Consider the following 15,000-nt stretch of genomic DNA (forward strand, 5'->3'; position numbering starts at 1 on the left):
CGGAACAGAGAACTGGGTGGGAGAGTAGTACGCGAAGGCTCATGGGTAGTACGTTTGTAAAAAGAGACGGTTGAGAAACTTGTGACATTCTACGGTCAGCCTTGCCACTAGCACTTTCCCATAAGGTTTATTTTTATTGTGTAATTAGCGTCATATAATTTGTTTTTTCATTCTGTTGTCTGTAGGTCAACCTTAAAACCTCAAAGGTGGCGCCACTGCATTTGGTCGGGGGTACACGATCCCTATTTTTCCTAACAAGAGGTTTTTGGGGTTTACGTGTCCGGCTTTGGCGCATGTAGGACGTTACTTGATGTATCTCTCATCCACTTTGTTGTAAGCTTATTGTCGCAAATAAAACATATCTTGGGCCTGGCTGACCAACGCGCCCATGCCTCAACCTTTGAGTGTGTTAGGTTGTGTAGTGAAGGCAAAATCGAAATTATTTATTGAAATAATCCAAAAATCCAGTTCTTCCCCTCTAAGTCAGATTGAAATCCTAGAGTGAATATTTGACCCGGTTTTCGTTGTAGCTAGTATATTTTCTTCATCATGATCGAACGCGTTAACGCTGGCGTTAATGTATTTGATTTCGAGAATAGTTCGGAATAGACAGGCACTCGTAACGAAGCCTTCAGAAGCCTCCGGATAAACTTAAGTAATTTTCGGGAGTCTTCTTATCAATTCATAAATCATCTTCGGAAGGCTTCCGATGAATTTCGACCATATTCGGAACAACTCGTTAGAGTTCTTCGTGTTTCGTTTGGCTAACTTACGAAATATTCGTTGAAATTTGTAGTCGTAGCACAACTTTGCAGCTGTGTTACACTTGTGCAGTCATGCACGTAACGTGAAAGATGTACTCCTTCCAGAACAGAGACTAGAAATGTAAAGCTCGCTGAATGGCCAATTTTCTCTGTGAGACGCGCCTACAAGGAATGATGCTAGCTTTGTTCATCAAAACAAAATATCCAGTCTAAGATGATGAATACAACTACCATGATTCCCTGCAGGCAAGTCTCATAGAGGGCCGTTAAACCTAAAATTTCACATAAACATCAACAAGAGTAGAGTATCACGTAGACAATGTCTCATCAACATCGTCTTGAGTGAATAAACAAGTCACGAAGAATTTGGTTTAGGTTGTAGAGTACGCAACTGTTCTTAATCGTCATTCAGATTTGTCTATTGCCGTCGGCAGGGAACGAAATCAGTAGAACTTGAATAATGTGGTTGCTCAGTAAAATTACTACACCCTCTCGATCGAAAAGAATCAGAATAAACGCTTCCGGGCTTTTATTTTAACCTTGTGGATCTTGACTTGTGGATCCAGCGTTTGTTCGAAACCGCGTACCATCGAAAAAGGTACGGTGTCCGAGTTTAATGGGACTGTAGCCTGAATTCCCTCGCTCCCTTTCCTTAAGGAAGGTCTGATGCTAAGGCTAGTTGGATTACAGAGAAGGAGTTAAAAGAGTGCAAGTTGAATTCACATGGGGCTATGAAAAAAACTTTATAATAAGCGGCTGTAGTCTGGAAGAGGACTCAAAAAGCTGAGACGAGAGTTACGAACATGCTTCCTGACGACTGTATTGTCGTTTAATGAATGCTTGTATTCATGCTGCGGGTGTGTGCTGGTGGAACAGAGATAGGGTCAGCGGTTTTTAACGCGTGTAAAAGGCAGTGAAAAAAGCGCTGAGCAAAAGAATAAAATGTGTTAACTGGAAAGGCGTTCGTGTCATATTCAATTAGCTGTGTAAAACATTGTAGCCCTTCTTGGCAAATTTGAGTTAACGATCAACATGGCTGATCAACTTTTTAGCTTTTATTCGTGATTAAATTGAGAACACTGGCGAGTTATTCTTAGCTGACATTGTTTCAAAACCCATAGTGTCAGTTAAAGCTTTGTAGCTGCAAATAACATTTTCCCTCTTCATGAACTAACCAGTTTAAAGCCCGTATTCCCGGATGTACCACAGTACCAGTCCTCCGCATTCATTTTGCAAATTTTGTTTCCCAACAGAGAGTCTTTTGCCTATTAATGTTTGGTTCTCTGGCTGAGCTAACATATCCTGGTCTATGACCAGTCCTTGAGGAAAGAACTCCGGAAAAGTTGCAAGCGCGATGCTAATGTCCTGATCTTTTACGTGATAAACGTTTCTTCTTGGCAATAAAGCCCGGCTTGTTTCGCTTGACGAAACTGTGTCCTTCTCTGAGATATCTTTGACATTTTCAACTTGCAAGGGCCGTTCACTGGTAGCTGTTGTTGGCTCTGTGTTCTGTTGGTCGAGAATGGAAACATTGTCACTTTCACTGCTTGCTATCGAAAAATCACGTTTACTCTCGTTCATAGTTGAATGGATATTCTGGCTTGAGCGGCACATGATAGAGGTCCGGTTATTTTGCCAAGCCAAGTGGAACCCGTAACTCCAAGATGGCCTGAGTTTTGTTTTTCGCTTGCAACCCTCTGCAGGAAATAGCTCCTTGAGAGCTTAAACCACTTCACAAGGTGGCTGTTTTAACATTTCGAAACTTTGTACAGGCTGTCTAAAACCCTTCAGGCAAGTGTTATGGTTGCAATGTGATTGGCTAAAAGCTGAGTATGTTGATAATAGCTCATTATGAATTCTCCGTGATCACGTACAGCGGACACGCATGAATATTTAATCGAGTTTTTCCTTAAGTGCTTTTGTGTCTAACCGATACAGCTGTGATAGTTTCGTAAATCAAATTGCAAAATCGCGACAAGATGATACGTAAAAGTTCAAAGGATCCTTTCTCGATTGTGCCAGTTTGTTTAAGCAGTCTGCGATTATCAACAGATAGCTGCTAATGTTTTGGTTCTATGGAGTTTATTTGGTGAGCTAAACCGTCGGGAAAATTCTGTTTTTCAGCTGAAACATCGATGTGTTACATTAAAATGGAAAATATAGTTTACACTTGAGGTCGTATATTTGAAAACAAAAGCTGCTTTTAATTTCATTGCCACCGGGTGGTATCCCGTTTAATTCATTTAGTTCAACTCAATAAAACCCGGCTTTGTATAGCAAGCTGTTTTACGCTTTTATATACCGGAACGAGTGACACTACTTTTCCAAACCGCAATATTTCACTCCGCGGGAACTACAAACAATGTGTTATAGTTTAGACAAGGCGTATAGAGGATCCTGGACTTTTTTTCCTTGCATGTCAAGCCGAACAGAAACCATGAAACTTAACGGAAAAGAAAGAGCTGTGCAAATACAATTATTTAAATCTGTAGTTCAAGGTTAAACCGGCGACGGATGTAGGTACTTGATTTTCGTAGAAATCGCATCATGTTTTTATGATATTCCCTAATTTAGACTCTTTAAAAATTTGGCTTAATCTACTTTAGGTTTGATTTCGAATTAAATTCTTTTGGTTTCAATGAATCATATTCAGTGAATTCCCCCAGCCAGAGTTTTAACTTCAATACCTTGAATGAAAAAAACAAATTAAAGAAAAACGCAGTGGCATATTCTTCAGTGAGGTGTCAAACGAAGTTTATGTGATTATACTTGTCCTCTGTGACTGCGGTTTGCTTTTAATTTGCAATATTGTAAAATAGATATTTTGTTATCGAAGATTTTAATTACTTTTTTTTTCCTATTGAACATTGCAGGGATTCTGAACGCAATCCGCTATGTCATTGCTCAAACGAGTCAAACTTTATCGTCTCAGGGAAAGTATATTTATTATTTTTATGTATTTTCGTTATTAAAGGAAGCAGTTTTTTGAGAGGGGTAAAAATAGGTGGAATTTCATAATTCTCCCGTGAGAATAATTGGTTTAATAAGATCAATGCTAGTTATTTTCCCAGCTAGGCGCAAATAGAAATAACTTTAAATATTAAAAGTGCTAATTTCCAAATATCACGTACTGCAGTCCTGGAAACGTGAGGATCTGCGTTAAGTCGATCGTTAACGTGATGTGATGCACGTTTTGACTCTCACGGGTGTCAAAATAACGAAAAACTATCAATATGATTTCACGCAGTAATAACGAAAACGTCTCGCATTTGTTAACCATGTCAGTAAGGAAAAAGTTTATCATTTCTGTTATACGCCCTCTAATAACGAAACTCGATTGCTTTTGTTTCAAGCATGTCCCACGTCAATGACATCTTATCGCTCCCCTAGTTCGTCACACAGACTTCAACAACGAAAAACCTTCAATTTGGCACAGGCGTAAGTAACGAGCTTTTACCGTTTGACCATTCTTAATTGAAATCTTGTTAGTTTAACTTTTTCAATCTCTTCCGGTAAGGGCACCAGTTTCTTTTCAAGGCTGGTTCACATTAGCGCATGAGCATCAGCATAAACCAACATACGCAGGCGCAGTAATATGCCCTGACTTTTTCCACCTATAATTTTTCTATCACCTCCAAGAACACTTCCCTTTTATCAAACTAGCAACACTCCTCAATAATTTTCATGAGAATTCTGAGGTATACATTAACTAAATATCGCCTAGATGATTATTTTTGTTATTCTCATAAACCTACCATCTTGATACTAGATGCCATCTAGTATCCAGTGGATGGATTTTTTTGGATAATTTATTTATTGGCGAGGCCAAAAACAGTCTGCGTTTGAAGTGTATGTAAGTTGCAATAAATGTACATGTGACGGACATGAACTGTCTGTTCTGAGAACCTGACCTCAGTCCACTCATCACGAGCGAAACTTAAAGCAAAATACCGGAACGGTCTCCGAACAGTACACGAAGATTTACCGGAGCAACGGATTCCACCTGCCCAGTCAGGAATAGTACGTTCACTTCGAAAGTTGTGACGTCATCCGTCACCCTTGTTCTCAGTCGTTTCTTGAGAGATCCATTGAATATCAACGAGGGAAGCGTGAGCGGGAGCGCGAGAGCGAGCGTCAGAGGTTATGGTAGGAGGGAAGAATCGACAAGTCGAGCACTTTCCATTGGACCAAAAATTCCGAAATTTTCGAAACGGGGACAAATGGTACGGAAATTTCCAGGGACAAGTTTCAGAATATCCGGAAATTGTTGAATTTCCGAAAAGCGAACCATTCAACCGAAAATTCTGGAAATTCCGGGATGAAAATCAAATGGAACGGAAATTTCCAGGAAAATATGTTCGAAAATTTGGGTATACCTCACGAGGTTGTCCTCTTTTTCGGAAATCATGCAAATTCGCAATTTTCTATTCAGCGCTAGTTCTTTTGGCCGCGATGACAGCGAGTTGGACATCTCACGCAAGGATGACGGCGACGCGTGTTCGAAAATTGAAATACTTTAGAATATTTCCACTTATATGTCGAGAAATACTAGCAACAGCTAAATTCGTGAAGAAAGCGTTTTATAAAAATAATGCCCCTGTGGTGTACTTGTTTGTTTTGCATAGGTTGGCTAAGAAGTGTACAAAGATTTATAACGCGTGTAAAACCATTGTACGACTCATTAAACCCTTTGTTTTGCGGCTTTTTCGCTGCCGTTGTGGTTTGTATAAGGTCCATGCTGTTATAGTCTATAAAAAGTCACGAATTCGACATATCAGTGTTCTGTTTGCTTCGATATTTGCGATTTAAACCTCGAAGTCAGTGAAAAATTCTAAGCGAACAAAACTGTGCGGCTTGTCGTTTTCCACACTGGAAAAGTCTATACCATTCGCCCATGGAAATGTCCGGAAATTCACACCGGAATTTTTGGTCGAATGGAAAGCGCCCGTCGTCTCCTTCTCTCTTCTTCTTCCTTCCCACGATCCCCTCCGCGTCCACGAGGAGTTTCGTCTAGACTTACTTGACTAGCCACTTAATAGACTCTAAAGAGCTGACTGGGGACGAGTCAGAACCCACACCCTTTTAGTAGTGTGTTTTACAGCTGTTTTCGTGTCCCAAAATAATAAAATGTGGTGGCCATGTTGGTGTTCCAAACTAATCCTGTGGGTGTTTAACTCTTTTTTTTATGTAAACAGTTTATTTTGTTTCCGATAGATGTGCATGGCCGCGGTCGGCCGCGAGAGTGAAAGCTCGTGTATGTCTATTTTTGACAGTAAAGAAAACAGTAAAATTATCGACTTATATTTGCAAGTTCCTTAAGTTAATAAGAGACGAGATAACTAAACTAATGTGAACTCAAGACGCTTTGCTATCCGTTGGGACGATTTGATTATTTTACTTTTTGTTTTTATATGAAATTTAAACACGGAAGAGTGACGGAAATAGTTGTCGGATACGAAGCTGTCACGCGTAACATTTATTTGATGAACGTTCACACGTGTTGGTAGTCTATACGTGACCTGGCAGGCTTTTACCAAGTTTTATACAGATTATCGCTGTGTATTTAACTGTGTAATGTACTATGAACATGCATTTGCGCTGTCAAATAGACAACAATAACCTCGCTAGCTGGGGGACTGAAATCATCGCAATGGCAGATCAGATCCCAAGCGAACAACTCTTGACTAGAAGGAGACTCAGTACAATAGGAGAAGAAGACGAAGTTGGGAACAGAAGAACTGTGGCAGTGGTTTTTAAGACGCATCATAGATCAGCTGCGAGAAGGCCGCCTGAAAACGAACTGAAAGACTCCCAGGTTCAGTCCAACGTTACTGGTGCTAAGCTACGAAGGCGTCGTTTTGCTTTCACTGCTGCTTTACGCGCGGCTTACAGTGAAAGCTTCTCCGAATCGCCGCTCAAGGGGACCCCATGGGAGGAGGCTGCGCTCAGTTCCGCTTCCTTGGCCTCTGCTTCGTGTTCAACGCGGAGAAATCGAAAGCTGAGGCTGCAAAGAAGCGCAAAAGAAGAAGAATCCATTGACTTTTGTCTGAAATTATTTGGTTAGGATCTTGGGTTTTCGTTCATTTGTGGCTTCCTTGGCGTATGGGACTTTCAAGTCTGCAGAAAGAAAAGCTTGAGAATCAGAATGTAATAAGATTATATGGTAATGCGGTAATATGAAGCAAGGATTTTATGAGACAAGTTTGTAATGGTATTGTCTAGAAGGCCGCTGCGTAAGGGATGTATCTCGTTGATCACCGATACTAAAAACTGGAACTTTAATTGAAAACGTTTGTGTTTAGGTAAGCGGTCGAGTAATCTTAACTTAATAAGTTTACATATTTTAACTCGTGCTAGAGTTTGTTGTAGGAATGTTTCCCGAGAAGTCGTAAATGATTTATTAGACAAAATGTTTTTAACTTAATTTCTTGTAGTTTGTGCTAATGTAATTTGTTAATTATGGAGTACAGTTGTAGGCGTTATGATAATTAGAACTTATCTATAGTTCTCGGTAAAATTGCCAAGGAAAACGAAAACTAACGCGAAGAATCCAAGTGTGTAGATGATATATTTCGATATATTGTGATCACTCAAGTCGTGTTGTTTTTCGGGAGCGATTTCGATTGGGAGTAAGACCTCTTAACGTAAATCTTTCAAAGCTGTTAGAAATGAAAATTAAAATTATGGTCGATTGTTTGTTGATGTTTCAGTCAAGTTAACACGGGCCTTGCTTTCCACCTGCGCGTCTACACGTGAATCTCTCAGTCCGCAGGGTTGCCACAGGCCTGGAAATGGTCAGGGAAAAAAATTCATCAAGGTCAGGGAAAAGTCAGGGAACTATATTTTGAGTCAGGGAAAATTGACATTTTGAAGAAGAAAAGTCAGGGGAAATTGAAATAATTTAACATATAACACCATTGAAGGCTGGAAGAAACATTTGGGGTCACTGTGATCTCAACGGTATTTTAAAGTGAGTGGAAAGGACGGTTGTAAGTTCACGCCAGAAGCCGCTACTATATCTGACATTTTGTATTTATTTGGTCGGGGAAATTGTATTTTTAACAGTCGCGCAATTTTGACAAGTGATGTCTTTAGCGGCCATGTCTCCCGCTTAACCGGGGTGAACTAGGGGTAATATTGGAAATTCATACAGTTTGAGTTTATTTTCCCGGTTAATAAGTATTTTAATTACGCGAAAATTAAAAAAATAGAAAAAAAAATTATAAAGGTTAAGAAAATGGATCAACCATCGATTGATAATAGGATCTAAGCAACGTTCGTGCATGTACGTTAATTCACTTTTATTTATATTCATTTTTCAAGGAGACCGAACGTGTTTGGCCGGTCTGTGCGCATGCTCTATTGAAGTGCATAGTATTTAGTTAGAAAGGCTCTCAGCACTCATTACAGTTGACGTACACTAAGCGGTATTGGGTAATTTTTCTTGATACTTATCACGTGCTTCTCTTTTCATCTTGAAGTTCTTCACGTGTTAAACAAAACCTGACTGGTTATCATGTTTGCTCAAGAGACGAGAGGTTTGACAGGTGCAAAGATCTGTTTGTTTATACACACCCCCACCCTTCAATCGAATGATTAGGAAAAACTATCATTTCACGTGTTGTTGCGGTGTGGAATACAACTGGAAACTGAATAGTCCAATCCATTATTAAAAAACAATATTGAGGCAAAAATATATTTTCAAAAACAAATACTAAGGAAAGGCCCAGGAATGTACTTCGTTTTCCACTAGTGAGAAATTGATCCCCTTCCTTGCCCAGTGTTAATGGTTGTAAAAATACTGCTCAGGTGGTTAAATATGATCAATATATTTCAAGCAAATTACTCCATTTTCTAGATTTCGTAAAACCATATAAAAAAATTGATTGACAGTTATAATAATATTACTAGCTCTTAAGTTGAAATGTAATTAATTTTTTTGTAGTTAGATCTTGAAGAAACTCTTTTAACCTAAATTGTTTATTTAACTCTGTATTCCTTCTGCTAAATTTAGTTACTTTGGGGCTCCTACTTGATTAGTTCCATAAACTATTTAGTTGTCCCAAACTTCACACAATCAACCTTGTATTAAAACTACTTGTCTTCCTTTATCTCGTTTTTTCCTCTCTTTAACACTTTATTTTTTAATCAGAATTGTAAATTATTTCATTAGTGCTATTTATCATCTTCTATACGTAATTTGTATATATTTACATGTATTCTATTTTGTTCTGACATCACTGTAAACTTAATGTTTGTGAGAGTTTAAATTAAAATTGAATTGAATTGAATTGAATTGAATCAATACTGTACTCAACCTTTGTAACTGTTGTCTCAGAGAGTGGAAGAAAGGAAGCGCTTATTTGGAATTTTGGCCGTCACGGAGGGCGCTTATTCTAAGGAGGTGCTTATTCGTGGGTATCTTTCATTCAAGTCGCAAATGTGACTGACAAGGTGCATGCTCTAACAATTTTCGCTCCTGTAGAGTCTAGTTTCTGTACCTCCGAGGTTACGCCTTTCGCCATGTGGTTCAGTGCTTTTCAACCGTCACGGAGATTTCGCTCGACTGAAAACCATTGACAAGTGTTTCAAATACACCAGTCGGTTAGCTGCGGGTCGAGTGACCTCGGGCAAAGTGTATTATAAAGCGGCAACCGCTGCCAGGTGATGGTTTTTGTCAGCGAGTTGTACACGTGATGCTTCTTTTAGGACAAAACCCAGCAAAAGTAAAATTTCAACATGGCCAGACATCCCCGTTATTTCGTAATTTTTGTAAAAAATACAAGCCGACCGGTTCAAGTCTCCCGACATTCCATGTATCCCTCACGCTCTTGACACATGCAGATTACTCCACGGAAGAACCTCTATTGCTAATAAAATCCTTAAAAAAACTAACTTGTACCTAGCTGAGCCGACCTCCATGCAGGTGCTGACAGGCTTGTTACGTAATTACTGGCCACACAAGTTCAGCTAGCATGGTAAAGATGTTGTCACGTGCAAAATTGATGTTTTGTGAGTTCTCACGTGCTGTTTAAATTGAACTTGCCGGAGAGTTCCGGCTTTCCCGGTATAACTGAGTCGTTTACTAAGGTGTAAAGAATTCTCAGTTGATTGCAGAGTAATTGTATTGTATTTTATCAGAACAGTGCTTAATTTTGGTAAAGTATGTACAGTGCCGAGTTTAAAATCTTTACAACGATATTCTGGCCAACTAAAAACAATTTTAAAATGGTATTAATTTTGTCACTTTTATGAGAAAAGTAAAATCAATAGAAAGAAGAGGACATCTTGTATTTCAGTAAAAATAAATTATCGGTGTTTATTTTGTCTTTTAATGTGCATTGTTAAAGGAGCTTTTTGTACTCTTAATATGTGAGGTTTATATCTGGTGAACACTCACGGAAGACCTCAGAAGACCGCAGTTCAGACCATTGAACTGTCAACTGAATGATGGAAGATAAAATCTGGGCTAAACAGGTCTTGGCCGGGAATAGATTAAGTGCGATATCTGAATTGCAAGAACACAAGGCTACTGAAAGACAAGGAAATGCAGAAGTTTCCAAGACACACCAGAGTAGTACGGCCACGGAAATGCAGCCTGGAAAGAAGCAGATACAATTTAGCACTACCGGAAAATTTTCCGCTGTTTTACCCGCGGCTTATAGCAAATGCTCCGCTCATTCGCCGCTCAAAGGGACTCCCTGGAAAGATGCTGCAATCAGCTCTGTTACACAAATGAAAAGTCGAATACTAAGGTGTAAAAGAGGCTTAAAAGAGCAAGAACACATTGAATTTTGGCTGACCTTTTTTGGCTAGAAACTCAATTTCCGCAGACATCGTTGACAGGGGGAAGACAAGGTCAAGCATGTACACAAAAGTGACTATCAAAACTTAGAGGCAGTAACGATCAGTGTTTCGATTATAAGTGTCGTGAAAGTATTTATACGTAAATTTAAGGTGAACTACTGGGACTTTTTTCATGTGCAAAGGGTTATTTTTAGCTTTGCATATACTGTAGCTACTAAACAATGCTTAATTTTTTCCATAATATTATTTAATTCTTCACGGATGTTTGTTCTGTCATTGATTCGAATAATGGTGTAAGATTAAGGAACATTAGGTCACAGACTAAGATAACTGGAATTCCAACCATTAAATCAATAAAATCAAAGAAAGCTGTTGAACGTGTTTGACCCGCTTAAGGTCATCAATTTTTTTTTGCAGTTAGGTCACAACCGTTGAATATAAATTGCCTATTCTTTTCTTCAGTGTTTTAGACCTAAGCTGTTACTGTACTAAGACATCAAACATTATACGCCGCCTTATGTCAGATCTGTCATGACATTGATCAGCTAAAATATTTCAAGTAGGTCTTATTCTCAAGGAAATCGCTCTAGTTATTGTTAGATATGGTACCCAGTTTTTGTCGCCGATTACGCATACTGTCATGCGCAGTTCGGGTACATTTTCTTGAAGCCGCATGAGAATGCGTGTAGAGCCTCTTGGGCTGTCCACTTGGGCAAAATCTGCGTCACAGTGTTGGATCTTTCTAGACCTCTCTGGAATTTCCGAAACCAGGGGCCCGTTTCTCGAAAGCCCTGGAAACTTTTCGGGCCCGTAAAGCCACTTTTAGTTCATATCTAAAAACGGAGAAGTGTATACGCCTGAAACTTCTTGTAAGAAGAGAACCTCTGTTTATATTAAGAAAATGTGAATAAAACAGCTCTGTAATCGTAAGGTTCGAGATTTTGCTATGGCTTTCCGGGCCCAAAAAGTTTCCGGGGCTTTCGAGAAACGGGCCCCAGGAGAGATCTAAAACTGACGAGAGAAATTACCTTAGGAATAAGGCCTCTCTCTTATCCCTTATGCTCTCTTGCCCTTACCTAAAAATTTTCTGAAGTCTCGTAAGAGGTTTAATAATAATCTGTAGATCGGTCTCTACTGGATAGAACCATTAAGGCTTGATTGGTTTTCTTTTAGAACAGTTTTCAGTTTTTGAAAGTAATGCAGCGAGTTAGTCGCACGTGTTTCCCTTAAACCTTTGTCACCGGTGTACTTCCTCAGCCTCACACTTTCTGTTTGTCAAAAGAGGAAAACTAGACTGGGGGTTACTTGGTTTCGCTTATATTTTATGGCATTCTCAAAAAGTTATTTAATTTAAGCGTGTTGAGTGAAAAGCGAGTTATTTCAATGGACTAATCACTCATTGACAGCTATTTTGATTTTGGCTTTTAGATTTGTTAAGCCGGTTTTAGTTTCGTAGTTTTTCGTTTGTTTTAAGTCATCGAGTCTTGTTTCCTTTTACGGGCTTCTCTCCCCAGGATTTCGCGCGGCCGTTTTCTTCCACGTGGTTTTCTTTCGCGTCACTCACGACAGACTGAGCGAAAGAAGAGCTACTCTTAGTATAAGCTTTGTGCGAGTCTTTCGATTCACGTGTCCAAGTTGTTTGTCTTGTCTGTTAATAGTGTTCTTAATACTAGAACTATAGCTTTCATCTGTGATCATGTGTGAGTATGTCCTGTTGACCTTGGTTAGGCCCGCCACTGAAGTTCTTGTTTAGGCGCAACCTCGTTTCCAGGGCCTCTCATCTTGCCGCCCTCCTCTCTCGCTCCGGGGTGGCGGGAAGATGGGAGGCCCTGGGAACGAGGTTGGTTTAGGCGTTGATTCTAGACGGGTGAATATTTTATTAATAATATCAAGTGCTTTGCTGTTCATTTCCAGAAGTCGCATGAAAGTGTTTGGGTTAGTGTCCAGTAAAGATGCCTAGTTCTCCACGGTCTATCGTCCCGTATGCCCACACACGCCTACAGAAAGTGTGTGTATTTGTTAGTCAATCAGAATGAAGGTGATTGCCAATCAGAATAATTTTCAGTTTCAAGAGCAGCACATGCGATCGTTGTCTATCAGCGAATAGAAAACGATGAGAGAACCAATCATATTTGCGGACTTCTAATAGGACACAACTGACTGGCTACTAAAACTCGAGGGAAACAGAACTAGCACGAGCTGTTGACGTAATGATGGCGCGAGCAAAGAGAATATGTTATAATTACATTTTGATGATCAAAGTAAACGAGTTTTCTTGCTTTTGTCGCGGAATTTTCTGAAAGAAATAGAAAACATATTTTCCGTGTTTCTATCAAGCTTTAGTATAAATCTACTAGCGTTTCATCATGAATGCCATTCTCTGATTGGCTACGCTACTCACTATCTGTTCTGTTGAAATAGAAACACTCGTGGAAGTTTGGGAGAACTCGAAAAAGCTGTGGAAACAGCTCCCAAACTTCCACTCGTGTTTCAATTAAACAATTAGATTATGAGCTCGAGATTTCTATCGCGTGATAGTTGACGAGGGCGCAGCCCGAGTCAACTATTACGCGTAGAAATCGAAAGCGAATAATCTAATTGTTTTAATTTAAATCTACTAGTCGTTTAAAACTTTATCTAAATGCTTTTCACAGGCACTTCGCAAACGTCAGGAAGGGGCCTTCATTTTGTTAACAAGGGTACACTGCTACGCTAGTCACTATCTATCACAGAATAGGTAGTGAGTAGCGTGGTCAATCAGAGAACGGCATTCGTGATAGAACGCTAGTAGATTTATACTAAAACTCGATTGAAGTCATAGAAACACGGTATATGTTTTCTATTTCTTAAATATAAGTAAGCACGTCAGTTTGACGTCATGAAGCACGTCATGTTACTAAGCAACAAAACCTGTTAAGTCTAGTGTTTGGAAATCGAGCTGTTAATACGATCTTTCATTATTTTCACATGAAAATATAGCGGTAGTTGTACCGACAGAGCAGTCTTTGCCGAATTGACTCGGAACGGTCAATTCCCTGTATGAGAAGAATATTCATCACATAAACATCCAGTCCAAGATGATGAATAAAACTGCCATGATTCCCTGAGGGAATAGTCCAGTTTCGAGTTCGCCATGACCGCTGATTCAAAGCACTGAGAACTCATTTGCACAGGGTTAGCCGGTATTTGTGAATATTTTTTTTTAGGTCGAGGCTAACCCTGTGCAAATACGTTCTCAGTGCTGTTATTCAGCGGTCATGGCGAATTCGGAACTGGACTATTGGCTATTTCAAATCATTTAAGAAGGTTTAATCTTAGATTAAACGTTCGCTTTAATCGAGCTGAGATAAGTAAGCAAGTCTTCTCAAGTATTTCACCATTTAGAAACCCATGAATGCAAGTCCCTGAACTTACCTTACCGCTGATTTATTTAGTTCCGTCTGCTACGCTAGCGAATAGAAGTCGACATTTTTTGAATATCATAGTTTATGATTTGCATGTTCATTCGCGTGTAAAAAAAAAAAAAAAATTGAATTAATTATCGTCGGTAATTGCGAAATCGCCTCGACCACGCGTGGCGGGAAAAACAAGTCATGTGACTTATGTTTTAAAAAGAAAATCTTATCATGTAACGGACATTCGAAGTCAAGTCAATCAACAATCGCGAGCAAAACATCAAGATAGCGATCAAAGGGATCCGACACCCAGGAACACAAATTGTAAGTTTCGAAATCGTTTGTCGCTTCGATTTAGAATGTTGTAAATAATAATTTATCTTGTAATTATTTCAATTTTAGTTGATTACGATGTAACCACGGACGCAACGAGCCGTGTCTCTAGTTCAAATAAATCTGACAACGTTTGATCCCTGGTGGGCTAATCTTCAAAGTAAGTAGCGCCTTTAACCGCAGGAGCGAACCAGTCAAAATTTGTCATCGAAGATTACGCCGAATCGCGAAATTATCGTCAACCGCCGAACTTCGTATCACAAGTTCAAGTTGAGCCGTCACAGATTACACCGAATCGTCGTGCATGCTCTCGAATTACACAGGATCTTCATCAAGATTACGCTGAACTGTCTTTGCTAAGGACAAGTAAGAATATCTGATTTGTTTGACATTTTCATTTCATTTTCATCTTCATTGCTGGATTACCAAATCAAGGACGACGACCTCGCTGGTAGTAACATCGCATGAAAACGAGGCTGGAGCTAAAGCCTACACAAATTGAATTCTTCTCAAAATGCCGCCTAAAGTAGACGTCAAAACCCTCGCAGGAAAGATGGAAAATTCTGCAAAAATCCTGTACGAGTTAATAGAAGAATTTGAAATCATTTTCTCGGTAAAACCAGAAGTGAAAACACTTGAAACAGCTTTTAATCAAGTGGAGACAAGATACAGGCTTATCAAAAAGCAGCAAGAAACCATTT

The 15,000-nt window shown here is 39.4% G+C and overlaps 1 protein-coding gene and 1 long non-coding RNA gene across 3 annotated transcripts in view; one reads left to right on the top strand and one right to left on the bottom strand.

Annotated features, from left to right (window-relative positions):
- LOC145466571 (diaminopimelate decarboxylase-like) overlaps positions 1–15,000 on the bottom strand; it is a 53,171-nt gene that overhangs the window by 22,449 nt on the left and 15,722 nt on the right. The window lies entirely within an intron of this gene.
- The window catches only part of LOC145466595 (uncharacterized), a 31,508-nt gene that overhangs the window by 865 nt on the left and 15,643 nt on the right, over positions 1–15,000 (top strand). Inside the window, exon 2 of one of the 2 annotated variants that reach the window (XR_014041944.1) lies at positions 3,638–9,372. The exons of the other annotated variant lie outside the window; for it this stretch is intronic. This is a non-coding gene — a long non-coding RNA (uncharacterized LOC145466595). Of the gene's footprint in view, positions 1–3,637; positions 9,373–15,000 lie in introns of those variants that run through there. 2 annotated transcript variants of the gene reach the window in all.

The sequence above is a fragment of the Orbicella franksi genome, chromosome 13, assembly GCF_964199315.1.
Source record: "Orbicella franksi chromosome 13, jaOrbFran1.1, whole genome shotgun sequence".
Taxonomy (NCBI): Eukaryota; Metazoa; Cnidaria; class Anthozoa; order Scleractinia; family Merulinidae; genus Orbicella; species Orbicella franksi.